General features: G+C 35.2%; 1 long non-coding RNA gene and 1 other non-coding gene across 2 annotated transcripts; one reads left to right on the forward strand and one right to left on the reverse strand.

The window, feature by feature from the left end:
• Positions 1-8,299: 8,299 nt before the first annotated feature.
• Trnaa-agc (transfer RNA alanine (anticodon AGC)) lies at positions 8,300-8,374 on the reverse strand. The gene has a single exon. It is a non-coding gene; the product is annotated as a tRNA-Ala (tRNA).
• Positions 8,375-12,841: 4,467 nt separating this feature from the next.
• Positions 12,842-13,510, forward strand: LOC134216917 (uncharacterized). The gene is made up of 3 exons (XR_009980877.1): positions 12,842-12,979; positions 13,053-13,106; positions 13,176-13,510. It is a non-coding gene; the product is annotated as an uncharacterized LOC134216917 (long non-coding RNA).
• Positions 13,511-14,579: the final 1,069 nt, after the last annotated feature.

Here is a 14,579-nt window from a genome sequence, read left to right on the forward strand (position 1 = left end):
CTAAATCTGTAGGCAGTGTTGCAAAAAAATCTGCTCTTTGATTTTACTCCATCCACACGTTTTTACAATCTTAACTAAGTAAGTGCAACTAATAGAAGGCTATTTGAATTTTCTAAATGTCCATCGTTTAGATGGAGTAAAATCAAAGACCAGAATTTCTTGCACAGAGTGTAAGACAACACTGCCTGTAGGTGACTCGCAAATTATGTTTGTTGTTGCACATAAGCTTTTGTGAAGGCTTGAATACATCCCCAAAGCGCCAAAACCACTTGGTATATTTCCTAGTAAATTCCTCCAGATATTCCTCCGAAAAGTTTCAATAAAAAACCTTGAAAAATTACTTTAAGTGTTCTTCCGGAAATGTCTTACAAAAGAGTTCAGTGCGAGATTTCTCTTGTTTCGGACTGCATAATGATGACGCGATCGGCCGAAATATTTGTTCTGCATTTCGCGGCCGGTAATAAAAATCAGTTCAGTGCGTGATTTCTCTTGTTTCGGACTGCATAACGATGACGCGATCGGCCGAAATATTTGTTCTGCATTTCGCGGCCTGTAATAAAAATCAGTTCAGGGCGTGATTTCTCTTGTTTCGGACTGCATAACGATGACGCGATCGGCCGAAATATTTGTTCTGCATTGCGTTCCGGTAATAAGAGTAGCTATCGAACAAGTAAGTGCAATGCGTGTTTTAGTCGTCGGGAAAGAAATAAAGTATCTATCTTGTGTTCGGTGGCTCATGCGCATGTCGCGCGCGGTCGAAAAAAGCGAGTTCTTCAATAGTTTGCTGTAGCCATCGAACAAGTGAGTACAGAGTGCTGCGCTTCCGTGCGGTCGTCCAAAACGCGAATCTCCTTAGCTTTCATATGCCACCGGGCGTGCATGTTTTTAACTTTTAACTCGTATTAGTGTCATTTCCCATCCCATAGATCGCATCGCTTACCAAAGTGAATCCAGATAAATTATCCTTTGTAACTAAAACGATATCCTATCCCAAGACAATCGTGGAGATGCAGAGGTATACTCGGTCTCTAGTAGCAACGAGAGTCGGAATAACAATCCTTCCATTCCTATATGGCCTCAAGGATGCGGCCGGCGCCGTTTTTGACTTTAAATATTTGAGCTCCAGAAACGTGTACATTGAAAATGGGTCGTCATACCCAAGCCCCATTCATTGTGTTCTCTGTACAATTTCGCAAGTTCAGTCAATCACGGAGTAGCAACTACGAATTGTGCGGTCATAACGCTCATGCTCATGCTCTTCCGGAAATGTTTTACAAAATTTCTCCGAAAATTCCTTATAGAATGCATACAAAAAAATTGTTTCAGTAATTTCTACGAAAATGTTGTTAAGAATTCCTTAGGAGAATCGTTAAGGAATTCCTTCGGAAGTTTCTTTAGCGATTCCTCCGGATATTTCTTAATAAATTTCTCAAGAAATTCCATTTGGAGTTTCTTCAAAAACTATTTAGCAACTCTTCAATTTTTTAAATGAATACCTCTTCATGAATTTCTTCGGCAATTATTCTATGAGTTCTTCAAATAAATTCTCCCAGAGATTGCATAAGGGATTTCTTCCAAATTTTCCTAAGGAATTTCTTCAGAGCTTCTTCCAGCAATTCCTTTAAAACATTCTTCGAGAATTCTTCCAGAACTTCCTGCAGGAATTCCATCGAAAATTCCTTCATGGGTTCTTTACGAAATTCTTTCAGTTATACCTTCGGATTTTTTCAGTGTTATTTGTTTAATTTATTTGCTTTATTTTTTCAAAAATTCAATTAGCAACTCCACCGAAAACTATTTCATTATCTAATTAAATTTTAATGAATTTCCTGGAATAAATCTAAGAAGGAATCCGGGAGGCTTTTCGAAGAAACTTTTAAAGAAATCCCTGGTGAAATATTCAAAGGAATTCTTGGTGGAGTTTTTTTTTTAATTATTCAAGGAAATTTTTTTGAGGAGCTCTTAAATGAATTTTGGAGAAGTTTTGAAGAAATTTCTGGAGGATTTGTGCAGGAATTCCTAAATAATTTTCCGAAGGCATTTTTAATGAGAGCCGGAATGGATTTTCATAAATAATTCCCGTTTGAACTACTTTAAGAGATTTTGAAAGTATTTCTAAACAACTTCCCACAAACCGCGTAGGCCGAATTTTCACATTTTCAAAGACTAAAGTCTACGTGGTCGGGGTTCAGCCAAATCACACCAAGCGCCAACGAAAAATTACCGATTTTTCTGCTCAAACTTTCGTTTAGCAGATTTAATTGATCGCAAATCGCATCGAAACTATTTCGGTTGTCCTTGTACGAGCAAAATATTACAAGTCAGTCGAAAAGCCGCTTGGTGCGGTTTGGCTGAACGCCGACCAGGCAGACTTTTTCAAAAAAAAATGGAAATCAACCACGTTTTCAGCAATTCAAATATACAAATCCATTTTCAAATCCATTGTGAACACTACAGTAAAATTCAAATTTCAAACCTAACAAAATCAAACTGAATATAATCCAACTCAATATCAACGAAATCAAATTCAATCATCTGTCCATAGCTCCTGAAACCAAATCTCGAAGCCAATTAATTTAATTTCTGTTGGATTTGATTCCTCCTAGAGGCCACCGCCACCGCCATCTGTCACGCATCTGAATTATAATTCCTCATGCCGGTTCAAATTTGTAGAAAACCCAAGAATTTTCAGAATTTCGAGTTGAAATTCCGAGGACGTCAAGTCTACATTTCAAAAAGTTTGTCGTAGAAATTCCGTAGAATTTCCTGATTTATAACCTTCAAAGTTTCCAGGTAATACTCCAAAGAACTCTCCGTGATAATTCCGATATTTTTCTTGAAAATTCCATTCCGTTGAAATCTCAAGATTTTTTTCTAAATTCCAAAAGTTTTCCCGTTAAAATGTCGAGTAATTTTCCGTGAAAATTTTGAATTATTTCCCGTTGAAACCATGCTAAAGGTTTCCTACGATATTTTGACATTTCTCTTGCAAAGTAGGAGCGATTTCCTGAAGAAATTTAAAAAAATCCTATGGACATTCCAAAGAGTTTTCCAGATAATTTTCGGTGGAAATTATGGAGGATTTCAGTTGAATTTGTGGTGAATTTATCGTAAAAAAATAGAATAATTTTTCATGAAAATTACTGCTTTCTTACAAGAATTGCAATATTTTTTCTTACAAGAATTGCAATATTTTTTTTGTGAAAACTCAAAGAGTTTTTGGTGGTAAATTCAAATAATTTCTCGTGAAAGTAGTCAAAAAAAAATTTTCCATAGATAATTCCAAAGAATTTTCATTAGAACTGCCGAAGAAATTGCCGTAAAATTTCGAAGAATTTCGCTTATATGTATGTCCAAAGAATTCCTCGCGAAAATTCCAAGAATTTCAGAAATTAAGAAAAAAAAATTAAGGACTTCTCAGAAAATCTTCAGTGGAAATTCTGAAGAATTTCTCACGGAAATTTCGGAGAATTCCCCTTACAAGTTCCAAAGAATGTCTTTTGGAAATTCCATAGACTTCTTCTTGGATATTCCAAAATGCTTCCTTTGTAAATTCTAAATAATTTTTCGTCGAAGTGTGATATAATTCCCCGTGGAAATTCTAAAGAATCACTTGTAGTTTCTAAAGAAGGTCTTGCCGAAAATCAAAAGATATTTTAGTAGAATCTACAATGTAATCAATGTAATCCAAGTGGAAATTTTGAATTTTTTTTGAAATTTTGTTTGTGCTAAACACAGAAGAATTTGCTGTTAAAATCATGATATTTTTAAGCCGTAGTTCAGACTATTACTCCAGTGACATCCATAAGAGATTCGGGAGATTATTTCGGTAAAGTCTTGCAAAAACCCAGATTATCCACCTAGCAGTGATGATGCCTTTCTCGTGCATTATAAAATATATTGAAAAATCACATTAGAAAGGTCAAAAAAAAAAAGCTCTTTGGGGGAATAGATCACATTTTTCGATCATTTTTAATATTTTTGCCTTGCCACCATTCAAAAAAATTGTTCTTTGAATTTTCAAGGGGACCTTTCGGGAAAAACAATGTTTTTCAATAATTCTGAAAAGCAATGATCGGGCCCATTTCCAATAGCAAACAATTCCGTCGAATGCAACTTGTTGCGAGTAAATCGGATAATTCTAAGTTCTAAAAAGTGTGCCTCACAAAATTTGTACATACACACACATACACAAAAAAACAGACGTCACCTCAGTTTGTCGAGCTGAGTCGATCGGTATATAACACTATGGGTCTCCGGGCCTTCTATCAAGTTTTTTTGCAATCATATAGCCTTTCGGTACAACTTTGTTGTACGAGAAAGGAAAAATGCATATGTTACAAATATGCGATGGTGCGGTAGTACAATGATTAGCGCAACGGCGCGTTTTGAAAAATACATATGGATTAAAATTCGATATGTTTCCAACTTTCCTGATTCCCAGCACGTAGTGTTTTTTCACCAATGTAATATTAAAGTTCAATAATACTACATAGTTGTATGTCATACATTGATTTTGCATCCCTTTGTGTAATAATTGTACAAGTACATTTGTGAAAATGAAACCAACAATTCACATAAATATAAATGAAAAAAAGCCGCATAATATGGAAATAAGGAGGTGTATGAAAACGAACGTTATGTTCAAATCACCCATATGCCCAAACTACACCATCATTCCACCCAAACCAGCCAAACCACCCAAACCAAAAAGCAGTTAGCCTTAATGACACGCCTCTTCTTTCCTTCCAAAGCATGAAACAAAATGGCAGCAAACGTAACGAGCGCACGAGAAAGCATGTACGTAGGTATGCGATTTTTATTTCCAACGACGAAACTTTTACAGCTGTGTTGAGGCGAAGTCATCGGCTTCGGGTCTCTAGCGCGTGTGTGTTCGTCCATTAGTTTTCGTGTTCCACATTTGAAGCTTTGGAAAACTTTGCTTGAGAGGTTAGCATCATCAATAAAGCACGAAAGAAGCAACACAACACGGTTAGATGACTTTACCCATTAATGGGTACTGTGTTATTGTTGATATTATTCCCACCGTGAAAAATTCACCCATTTTCTTCAAAGAGCGCCACTACTCATTAAAATGGGTAGTGGCACTTTTTCAAGAAAATGGGTGAATTTTTCACGGTGGGAATAATATCAACAATAACACAGTACCCATTAATGGGTAAAGTCATCTAACAGTGAAACATTCATGCTGTCAGTTATATACACGGTGCGAAATTTATTCACCGCATGCAGAAATGCTACACCCTTAATTTGTTTTACTCAATATTGTGCGGTTACTTGCTAAGTTTTTTTTTAAACTTTATTAAGTGTTATTTTAATCTCCAGATTATGTTCAACACCGTACTTGCTAAATGGACACGGTCGGTTAAAGTAGCTGTTCCTTAAATAGTTCGTTAAAGTAGTCGCTAGATTATTCGCTGTTGGTTTGAGCGAGACAGAGTATATGTCAAAAAAAAATTAACCAACAATCTGCGGTGTATTGTTCGAAATGAACGTTTATCAGCAATGGACTTTCTGCTGTACTATAGATCTCGCATAATTTATCAAAAGGACCTAAGTAACATTTTTCATGAATTAATTTGAGTATTGCAATCAACAGAACAACATGAAAGCTATTGCGATTCTTTTCTAAAATTAGCATACTGGCTCACCAGTTACGCGCCGGGTCCCATGCGCCGAGTTGTGCGCCATGCAAAAAGTAAATAAACCAATGTCAAATAGATGGAGCTTTCGGTAAGCTCTTCCACATTCGCTTGTAAGGTATGTAGCATATTGTCGTCCCTTTACGAAAAGATATTTTAAGTGAAATTGTTCGAGGTTTAGTAGTTTTTTGCTTTTCTTTCGCCTGTGTTGCGTTCGGGATATTGTTTAAGTGGATATTAGTAGTGCAATTATGTTTAATTTGTGATGTAATATTCTACACTTAAATTGAGTAAAGTACCATAATATGACACAATACCTTAGCGGCGCACAACTAAGCGAGGCAGAGGTGAATGAGCAAAATGCTATAATATCTCGAGAATCACAATATTGATTGCAGTATTCAAATTAATTCATGAAAAAATGTTATTTAAGTTCTTTTGGAAAGTTAAGCGAGAATTCATGAAAAATTTACTTAGGTCCTTTTGAAAAGTTATGCGGAAATGTAATAAAATGCGTAAAGCCAAAATAGAACTTTTGGGAACTTGCAAGTGTTCTGATTGTTAAAGTTGACTTTTGTAAATTTATTGGTCAATATTTAAGAAGTGCAGTTAAAAGAAAAGTGCATACTTAGTTTATTCAAATTTGATTCAGACTATCATTTGAAAAGGGTCAAACTTGTTTTTACTGATTTTTTCAAATGGATATAATCGAAAAACGACCTTCCTACAAAAAAGTGTTGTATGGGTGACTATCGCAAAATCAGTCAAACTTTCTAATAAAACTTTTGAAAAACTCAAAATTGAACCCTACACTAAAAAAATCGATTTAAAAATTAAAAGTCGATTTGCAAAAAACGCCCTTTTCGATTTGGACGAAATTTTGTCTCAAGATAGGTGATTATGTTCCTACCAACCGTCCATACATCGCAAGCTGGGCACTTTGAAGGAAAAAATTTTCTAACAAAAACTTTTTCTTGACGGAATTGATTTTTTAGTGTCTTTAAGGGTTGGATTTAACATATGTATACATAATATACTCATATTAAGTATTCCTGTACAGTCAGGCAGAGTACAATGTTTTGGTCGTAACTGGTCGCAACTAAAGAAGCTAATAATGGAATATAATATTTTTTAAGATATAAACCCCTTCTTAATATTACTCTTAATTTAAAAACAAACTATATTTAGTGGCTAAATTAGACAATGTATCATAAAATAGATTTGCTTGGGGTTCTATAACGATGGCTTTCATTGGTTTAATTTTAGATGAAAATACACTGAAAATAATTCCGACAAGAAAAGTTTTGTTAGAAAACTTTTTTCCTTAAGAGTGCCCAGCTTGCGATGTATGGACGGTTGGTAGGGAACATAATCACCTATCTTGAGACAAAATTTCATTTAAATAAAAAAGGGCGTTGTTTCGCAAATCGACTTTAAAATTTTTAAACTGATTTTTCAGTGTAGGGCTCAATTTGGATTGTTTCGATATTTTCACTAGAAAGTTTGACTGATTTTGCGATGGTCACCCATACAACACTTTTTGTGTGGATGCGTCGTTTTTCTATTATATCCATTTGAAAATATTAGCAAAAAATTTCAGCTCTTTTCAAAGGATAGTCTAAATTAAATTTGGAAAAACATTGTTGTTTTCATTTCGGATCATCTAGTGATTTTTCATTTCTCATTTTGCATTTCTTACTTCTTACTGTTCACTCCTCACTTCGCACTTCTCACGTCTCACTGTTCACTTCTCACTGCTCACATCGGCCCATAGGGAAAGAAATGGCTGAAATGACGCTTTAATTTTAAAAAGAACATATGTCCCCTTTTTTTCATGAATTAATTTGTGTATCGCCATCAAAAGCTTTCATATTGGTCTGTTGATCGCAATATTAAAATTCATTCATGAAAATATGTTTCTTAGGTCATTTTGAAAAATAAACGAGAATTTTCAGTGTATACATGAAATCTTAAAATAGGTACTTTTAACTCATTAATGGGTTTCTATGTTTCTTTGTGAAGTTTTTCTTCCGTGTAAGCTGTGTATTCTATGCTGTCAGTGTGCCGGTTTCGAATAAATTGTGTCTTGGGAGAACATAACCTAGAAAATCGATAGCTTATTTGTTACGAAATAAGGATGTCTCAAAACTTTGAATATTTACTATTTTTTGAGAAGTGCCATCATTATGAAACTCAATAGTGAACAAGAAGAAAACATTCCCCATCGAATGCAACTTGTTGTAGCAAAATCGATTCAGGTTTAGTACTAGAAAAATTGGCTAATGTTTCAATGTGCACACACATACGCACACACACACACGGACACACACACGGACAGACAGACATTTGCTCAGTTTGTCGAGCTGAATCGAATGGTATATAATACTATGGGTCTACAAGCGCTCTATAAAAAGTACGTTTTGGGAGTGAAATGAAAGCCTTTCTGGTACAACTTTGTTGTACGAGAAAGGCAAAAAAACAATCAAACAAGTGAACTTTGCACATAGCTGCTGTATAAATTGTTTTCCGAAAAAAAAGAAAACAGTCTACGTAGTTTACAATGTTATGAAACTCATATGTGGATATGTATGTTATGTGGAAGATATTGATTTGGAAAATGTATTGAGGTAACCACTTTCCTTCGATGGGACTCGAACCCATGACCCTACAGTACGCTAGACTGGTGCTTTAACCAACTAAGCTACGAAGGACCTCCGTCGGCCTTCGCAACCTAGCGGCTACTGAACGAGCTCGAGATTCCCAAATTGGACGCATAGTCAAATCACTCGCAATCCATTTTCTCAAGCCAATACTTCCACATGTGTATTGTACACGTCCACATTAGAGGAGTCTACGTAGACTTTTTGTATACCCCCGCCCCCCTTAGTAGACTGACGTAGACTTTTTCGAATCCCCTCCCCCTCAAGAGTCTACGTGGTTTATGGACAACCCTTAAAGGAATTTCTTAAGGAACACTCAAAATAATTTTCACTTAGAAGCTACTTGAAAACATATGCAGATATTTTCCATGTAGTTTCGGTTGTAAAAGTTAAATGATTCATTAGTGATGGCACTCATTATTCTCAATTCACTAGAAAATAAAATAAAATTTAAGTGAATTTTCGTTTGGCCATGTACTTAAATTTTAAGTGAAACTTCGATACTTTTTTACTAGTAGTTGATAACCCGTCCACTAGAAGCGGACGAGGACAAAAAAGGAGTAGAAAGTTAATTCACACTTAAACAGAATTTTTTGCAAGTCGTTCTCAAAATTCTTCTGCAAAATGTTTCATTAGCGATTGTTAATAAATTTTTTTGCAAATCGTTCTCATAATGCTTCTGCAAAATGTTTCATTAGCGAATGTTAATAAACATACTTTTCGCTCTGAGAACCCCACTCATATATTTTTCATACATTCATTTTGAGTAGAATTCACTAGAAGAGTATATAGATATTATTTTCTATGTTTTCTAAAGAATTCCACTACATTTCTTATTAAGATGCACTTATGATTTGAGTAAGTTTTATTTGGTTCCAGTAAGGTCGATGAAAGTTTCGGATTTTAAATTCTACATGACTTTTTATAGTGGAATTAAAGTGACAATTATTTTGAGTGAATATTTGAAGGAATTTCCGGAGGAATTCTCAAAGGAATTTATGAAGAAATTTCTAATAGAATTTTAGAGGAAATGCCTACTGGTATTTCTGAAGTAATTCCTAGATTTCTCCAGGATTTTTTTTGTAATTCTCCAAAAAATCCTATGGAGATTCGTCCAGGAATTTCCCCCGGAAACGAATTCCAGAAAGTCTTTCGAAAATTCTCTCAGCTATATTCGGAAATTTCTCGCAGAAATTAGTTCGGAAAAAGTTCCTTCAGAAATTTGTTCAAGAAAACCTTGGGAACATCGTTAAGGTGTTTTCCCGAAAATTCCTCAAGAAATTCTTCTAATAACTCTTTTGGAATTCCTTGAAAAGTTCTAGGACGAAATTTCCTTAAGAATTCCTGAACAAGTTCCTGAAGTAATATCCGTAGAAGTCCCTGCAGGTTTTTTTTCAAAGTAACTCCTGAAGAAACTTCTGACAGTCTTAGATATCTCCGAAAATTCCTTTGGACATTCCGTCAAGACTTCGTTCAGAAATTCGGATATACCTTCTGAAAATCCTTCTTTTTGAAATATCTACAAATAATGTTTTAGGAGTTCCTTAGGACATTGTTTCAAAATTCCAAATCTCTAAAAACTCCTTCAGAAACTTATTAATGGATTGCTTCTGAAATTTCTGTCAGCTTCGGAATTTTGCTTTGGAATTTCTTTAAAAATCAATTTGATATTCGTTCGGAAATTATTTTTAGTAATTCCTCTAGGAGTTCCTTAGCAAGTTCCTTGACAATAATTGCTCCTGAAGTTCCCATAGGAATTCTTCCAAAACTACTTTAAGCAATTTAATAGAGAATTTCGCAGGGTAATCCTTTGAAAATTCCTCCAGAAAATTCTTTTGTAACTTCACGAAGCTACCTACAGCCACTGACAAAACTAGCTCTGTACACATCGTTGATTCATTCAGTTACCCTGTACGGCCATGAATCATGGACGACAAAAGATGCAGACTATCGAATACTCGGAGTGTTTGAGTTGAAAATACTGTGCTCAATACTTGGCAGCGTGGTGGAAAATGGTAAATGGAGCAGATGAATGAATGAACCACGAGTTAAACCAAGTATACAAAAATGCAGACATAGGCAGGTTGATAAAATAAGACAGATTACAGTGGGTTGGGCATGTAGTGTGTATGCAGGAAGAGATGCCAGCAAAAGAACTTGCAGAGAACCTGGAACAGGACGTTGGCTCTGGGGTGTGCAATCGAGGAAGATGCGGAAGCAGCGGAAGCAGCCGCTGATGCATTTTGGAAATACCGTTAGGTATTCCTTCGAAATGTCTGTGGGGATTTGCTCAACATTTTCTTAAAAGGTTCCTACTACACTTTCCAACACTACTTCAGGAATTTTCTCGGAAAGTCCATTAGAAAATTCTCTTAGGAATTCCATCAGAAAATAGTTCATTCTTTAATAAATTTCCGAATGAATTTCTGCAGGAATATTTTATGTTTTACTAAAGGAATTTCCCAAAGAGAACCTGAATGGATTATTCTTTCTAAAATAGAAAAATTCTGCAGACATTGTCATAGGATTTTACGAAAGAATTCCTAATGAAATTTACTGATAAATGCCTGTAGGAATTTAAAAAAATCCTAGTTTCCTCCAGAAATTCATTCAGAAACTCCACCAAGGCATATTTAGGCAAATTTCACGAAAAAGTGAAGCAGGATTTATTGTTAAAATTTGATTAATCAAAATCAAAGAGTAACAAAATAGTGGTAATTCAAATAACATTTTGAAATCAGGTATTGATTAGTATCGCCGGCAATTGACTATTATGAATGAGCTGTTTGATGATCGGCAAACGCATAATATTGCAATTTTAATCCACTGAAGTCGGTTTTTATACGGGCGATTCCTACCGTGTAAATAAAACGGCGTAATCCAAAAATCCGCGGTAAAATTGATTTTTTCAACCATTTATTTTTTCATCCACGCCGGTTCACGCCGCCGCCGCCGCCGCCGATAAAAGTCAACGGCGCGCCGCCGTGACGCCGCCGCCGCCGATGATATGACCGGCGCACAGGTCTAATTTCGTGGTATGAAAAAGCAAGCCGAAAAAATAAAAATGTTACACTGAACCAATTCATCCTCCTTGAATTGACTGATTTGTCATTACCCCTGTCGGTATAATGACTACTACCGAAAACGTATGACGAATCAAAGCGTATGACAAAATATGCAGATTTCAAAACATCAATCAGCCGAGAAGCGGATGATTTTCATACGGGTTTCGAATTACCTATCAGCTTCGTATCGTACACTCAAAATAATTTTCACTTAGAAGCTACTTGAAAACATATGCAGATATTTTCCATGTAGTTTCGGTTGTAAAAGTTAAATGATTCATTAGTGATGGCACTCATTATTCTCAATTCACTAGAAAATAAAATAAAATTTAAGTGAATTTTCGTTTGGCCATGTACTTAAATTTTAAGTGAAACTTCGATACTTTTTTCTAGTTTCCCTGTAGTTGATAACCCGTCCACTAGAAGCGGACGAGGACAAAATGAGTAGAAAGTTAATTCACACTTAAACAGAATTTTTGCAAGTCGTTCTCAAAATTCTTCTGCAAAATGTTTCATTAGCGATTGTTAATAATTTTTTTGCAAATCGTTCTCATAATGCTTCTGCAAAATGTTTCATTAGCGAATGTTAATAAACATACTTTTCGCTCTGAGAACCCCACTCATATATTTTCATACATTCATTTTGAGTAGAATTCACTAGAAGAGTATATACACTCAAAATAATTTTCACTTAGAATCTACTTGAAAACATATGCAGATATTTTCCATGTAGTTTCGGTTGTAAAAGTTAAATGATTCATTAGTGATGGCACTCATTATTCTTAATTCACTAGAAAATAAAATAAAATTTAAGTGAATTTTCGTTTGGCCATGTACTTAAATTTTAAGTGAAACATCGATAATTTTTTTCTAGTTTCCCTGTAGATGGTATCCCGTCCACTAGAAGCGGACGAGAGCAAAAAAGGAGTAGAAAGTTAATTCACACCCAAACAGAATTCTTTGCAAGTCGTTCTCATAATGCTTCTGCAAAATGTTTCATTAGCGATTGTTCATAAACATTTTTTGCAAATCGTTCTCATAATGCTTCTGCAAAATGTTTCATTAGCGATTGTTAATAAACATCCTTTTCGCTCTGAGAACCCCACTCATATATTTTTCATACATTCATTTTGAGTAGAATTCACTAGAAGAGTATATAAATATTATTTTCTATGTTTTCTAATGAATTCCACTACATTTCTTATTAAGATGCACTTATGATTTGAGTAAGTTTTATTTGATTCCAGTAAAGCCGATGAAAGTTTCGAATTTTAAAGTCTACATGATTTTTATAGTGGAATTAAAGTGACAATTATTTTGAGTGTATGATGCGAAACCATCAGAAATTCATTCTGAAAATAAGCGCTAAACGATTTGAGCTTGCCCCACAACGCAATGCATTTGATGATTAACTGAACTTTCCTCGATATGTTTTATAATGGAACTAGTGGTACTCCATCATGACGCCATTTTTCATTATCCTTTGCGAGTTGAACATAGCAGCTGGACCAACATCGTTGATGATTTCATCACAGCGGTTGAAATACTACCATTTTTAATTGTTTAATTGCTGGACTATTTATTTTTTGAGGTAAGTCATGGCACAATGATTCGTTGCGAACTAATTAATAAAAGTTGAATTTTATTTGTTCAATTCACATTAGGTAAAACCACGTAGAACCGCATTGACCGGAATGTTTGAATTGATTATGTTAATGGTAAGTACAAAGCTAAATCGCTTTAGCTTGAACATTAGCTGATTTTTTCGTAAAATCTTCTACTTGCAGGAAATGGCTTATGCTAAGGGACGTTGTATGTCTCATGAGCCTAGATCAAACTTTAGCCATCTCCAGCATTGTTTCGTCGAGTTTTTCAAAAAATCGATAGAGGATTTAGCTGCTTTACCGACGGCGTTCGGCCCCGAAAGCCCCGAACACAATACAGCAGAATTATTGCCGTTCTGATGCGGCGGGATTAACCTTATATCTTCTTTTCCCTGCCACGTATATTGCGGATCCCGAGGCGGATCCGGTACATTTTGTTTGGATATTTTTTTAGATGAATAGTGTGCGTTATTTGTAACATATTTCGTAGGACGTGAACATGACAGTTTTGTAAAGATATTCCGGAGAAATAAAGAAAATCATTTATGTCCAAAACTGTTATTATTATTTTCAAACAAGTAATAACTGACTAATTTGACATACTAATCGCTACTGCTGCTAATACGAAATGAAAATTCACAGCATTCGACTATCATATTCAACGCTTCCAAAAACAAAATTACTCATGTTTCGATAATTATCCCATAATTCAATCAGTAATTGAATGCTTTTCATACGGATGCTTGTCATCTGGGTTGAAATGCAGTTGGATGATGATCATTCGAATAATGAATTACAATAGTTAAGGGGCGGGGACGAACCACTTTTCAGTCGTTTGTGTGAGGATGTTTGGGTTCAGTGTAGTTAAAAAACGCAAAGTTTCAAAGAGCGTAGCAGTCAAAATATCATTGCAAATAGAGAAATTTATACAGATAGCAGGTCCCACACTATTCAGCTATTTTTTACATATTTTTACACTACGAAAAAGTCATTTTTTAAAAATCAACTTTATTCCGGCTAGATTCGCAAAATACCCCTATGTGCGCCGTCTGATCTAGTCGACTCCGATAGAGAATTTCCCGGTGAAAGTTCACTAGAAATAGAAGTCTACCAGTCGGGTGCCAAGATCGGTCGATGATTCTGATGGAACAAAGAATCTGTTTAAATGGTGTGTTTTACAACTGGTACTGTGTTTTTTACAATGATGAACAAAAATATCTGAATACTATTTGTACTTGTTCACAAAAGAAAGTGCATGCATTACGCACAGTGCCGTAGCGTGCGGTTGGCCAGGGCGCCAGCCTTTAGGGGGCGCCGAAATCAAGAATTACACTATGAGAATAATTGTACTAGCTCGTCGATGAGGAGTCGATAAAAAATAAATCGAGTACAAAATCCAAAAGTTTGTGGTACAGATATTTTGAGCTATCTAAATCAAAGGAAAAATATTTCTTTTCTTTCACATCAAGAAGTCATATGGATTGGTCTTAGCTTTGAGATCTAATTTGGTTTCTAAAGGACTTTTGGAACCAGTTACAAGAAGCTCTAATGGCTGATACCGAGAAGTAGTAATATGGGTTTTGTGTA

Source organism: Armigeres subalbatus, chromosome 2 (assembly GCF_024139115.2).
Source record: "Armigeres subalbatus isolate Guangzhou_Male chromosome 2, GZ_Asu_2, whole genome shotgun sequence".
Taxonomy (NCBI): Eukaryota; Metazoa; Arthropoda; class Insecta; order Diptera; family Culicidae; genus Armigeres; species Armigeres subalbatus.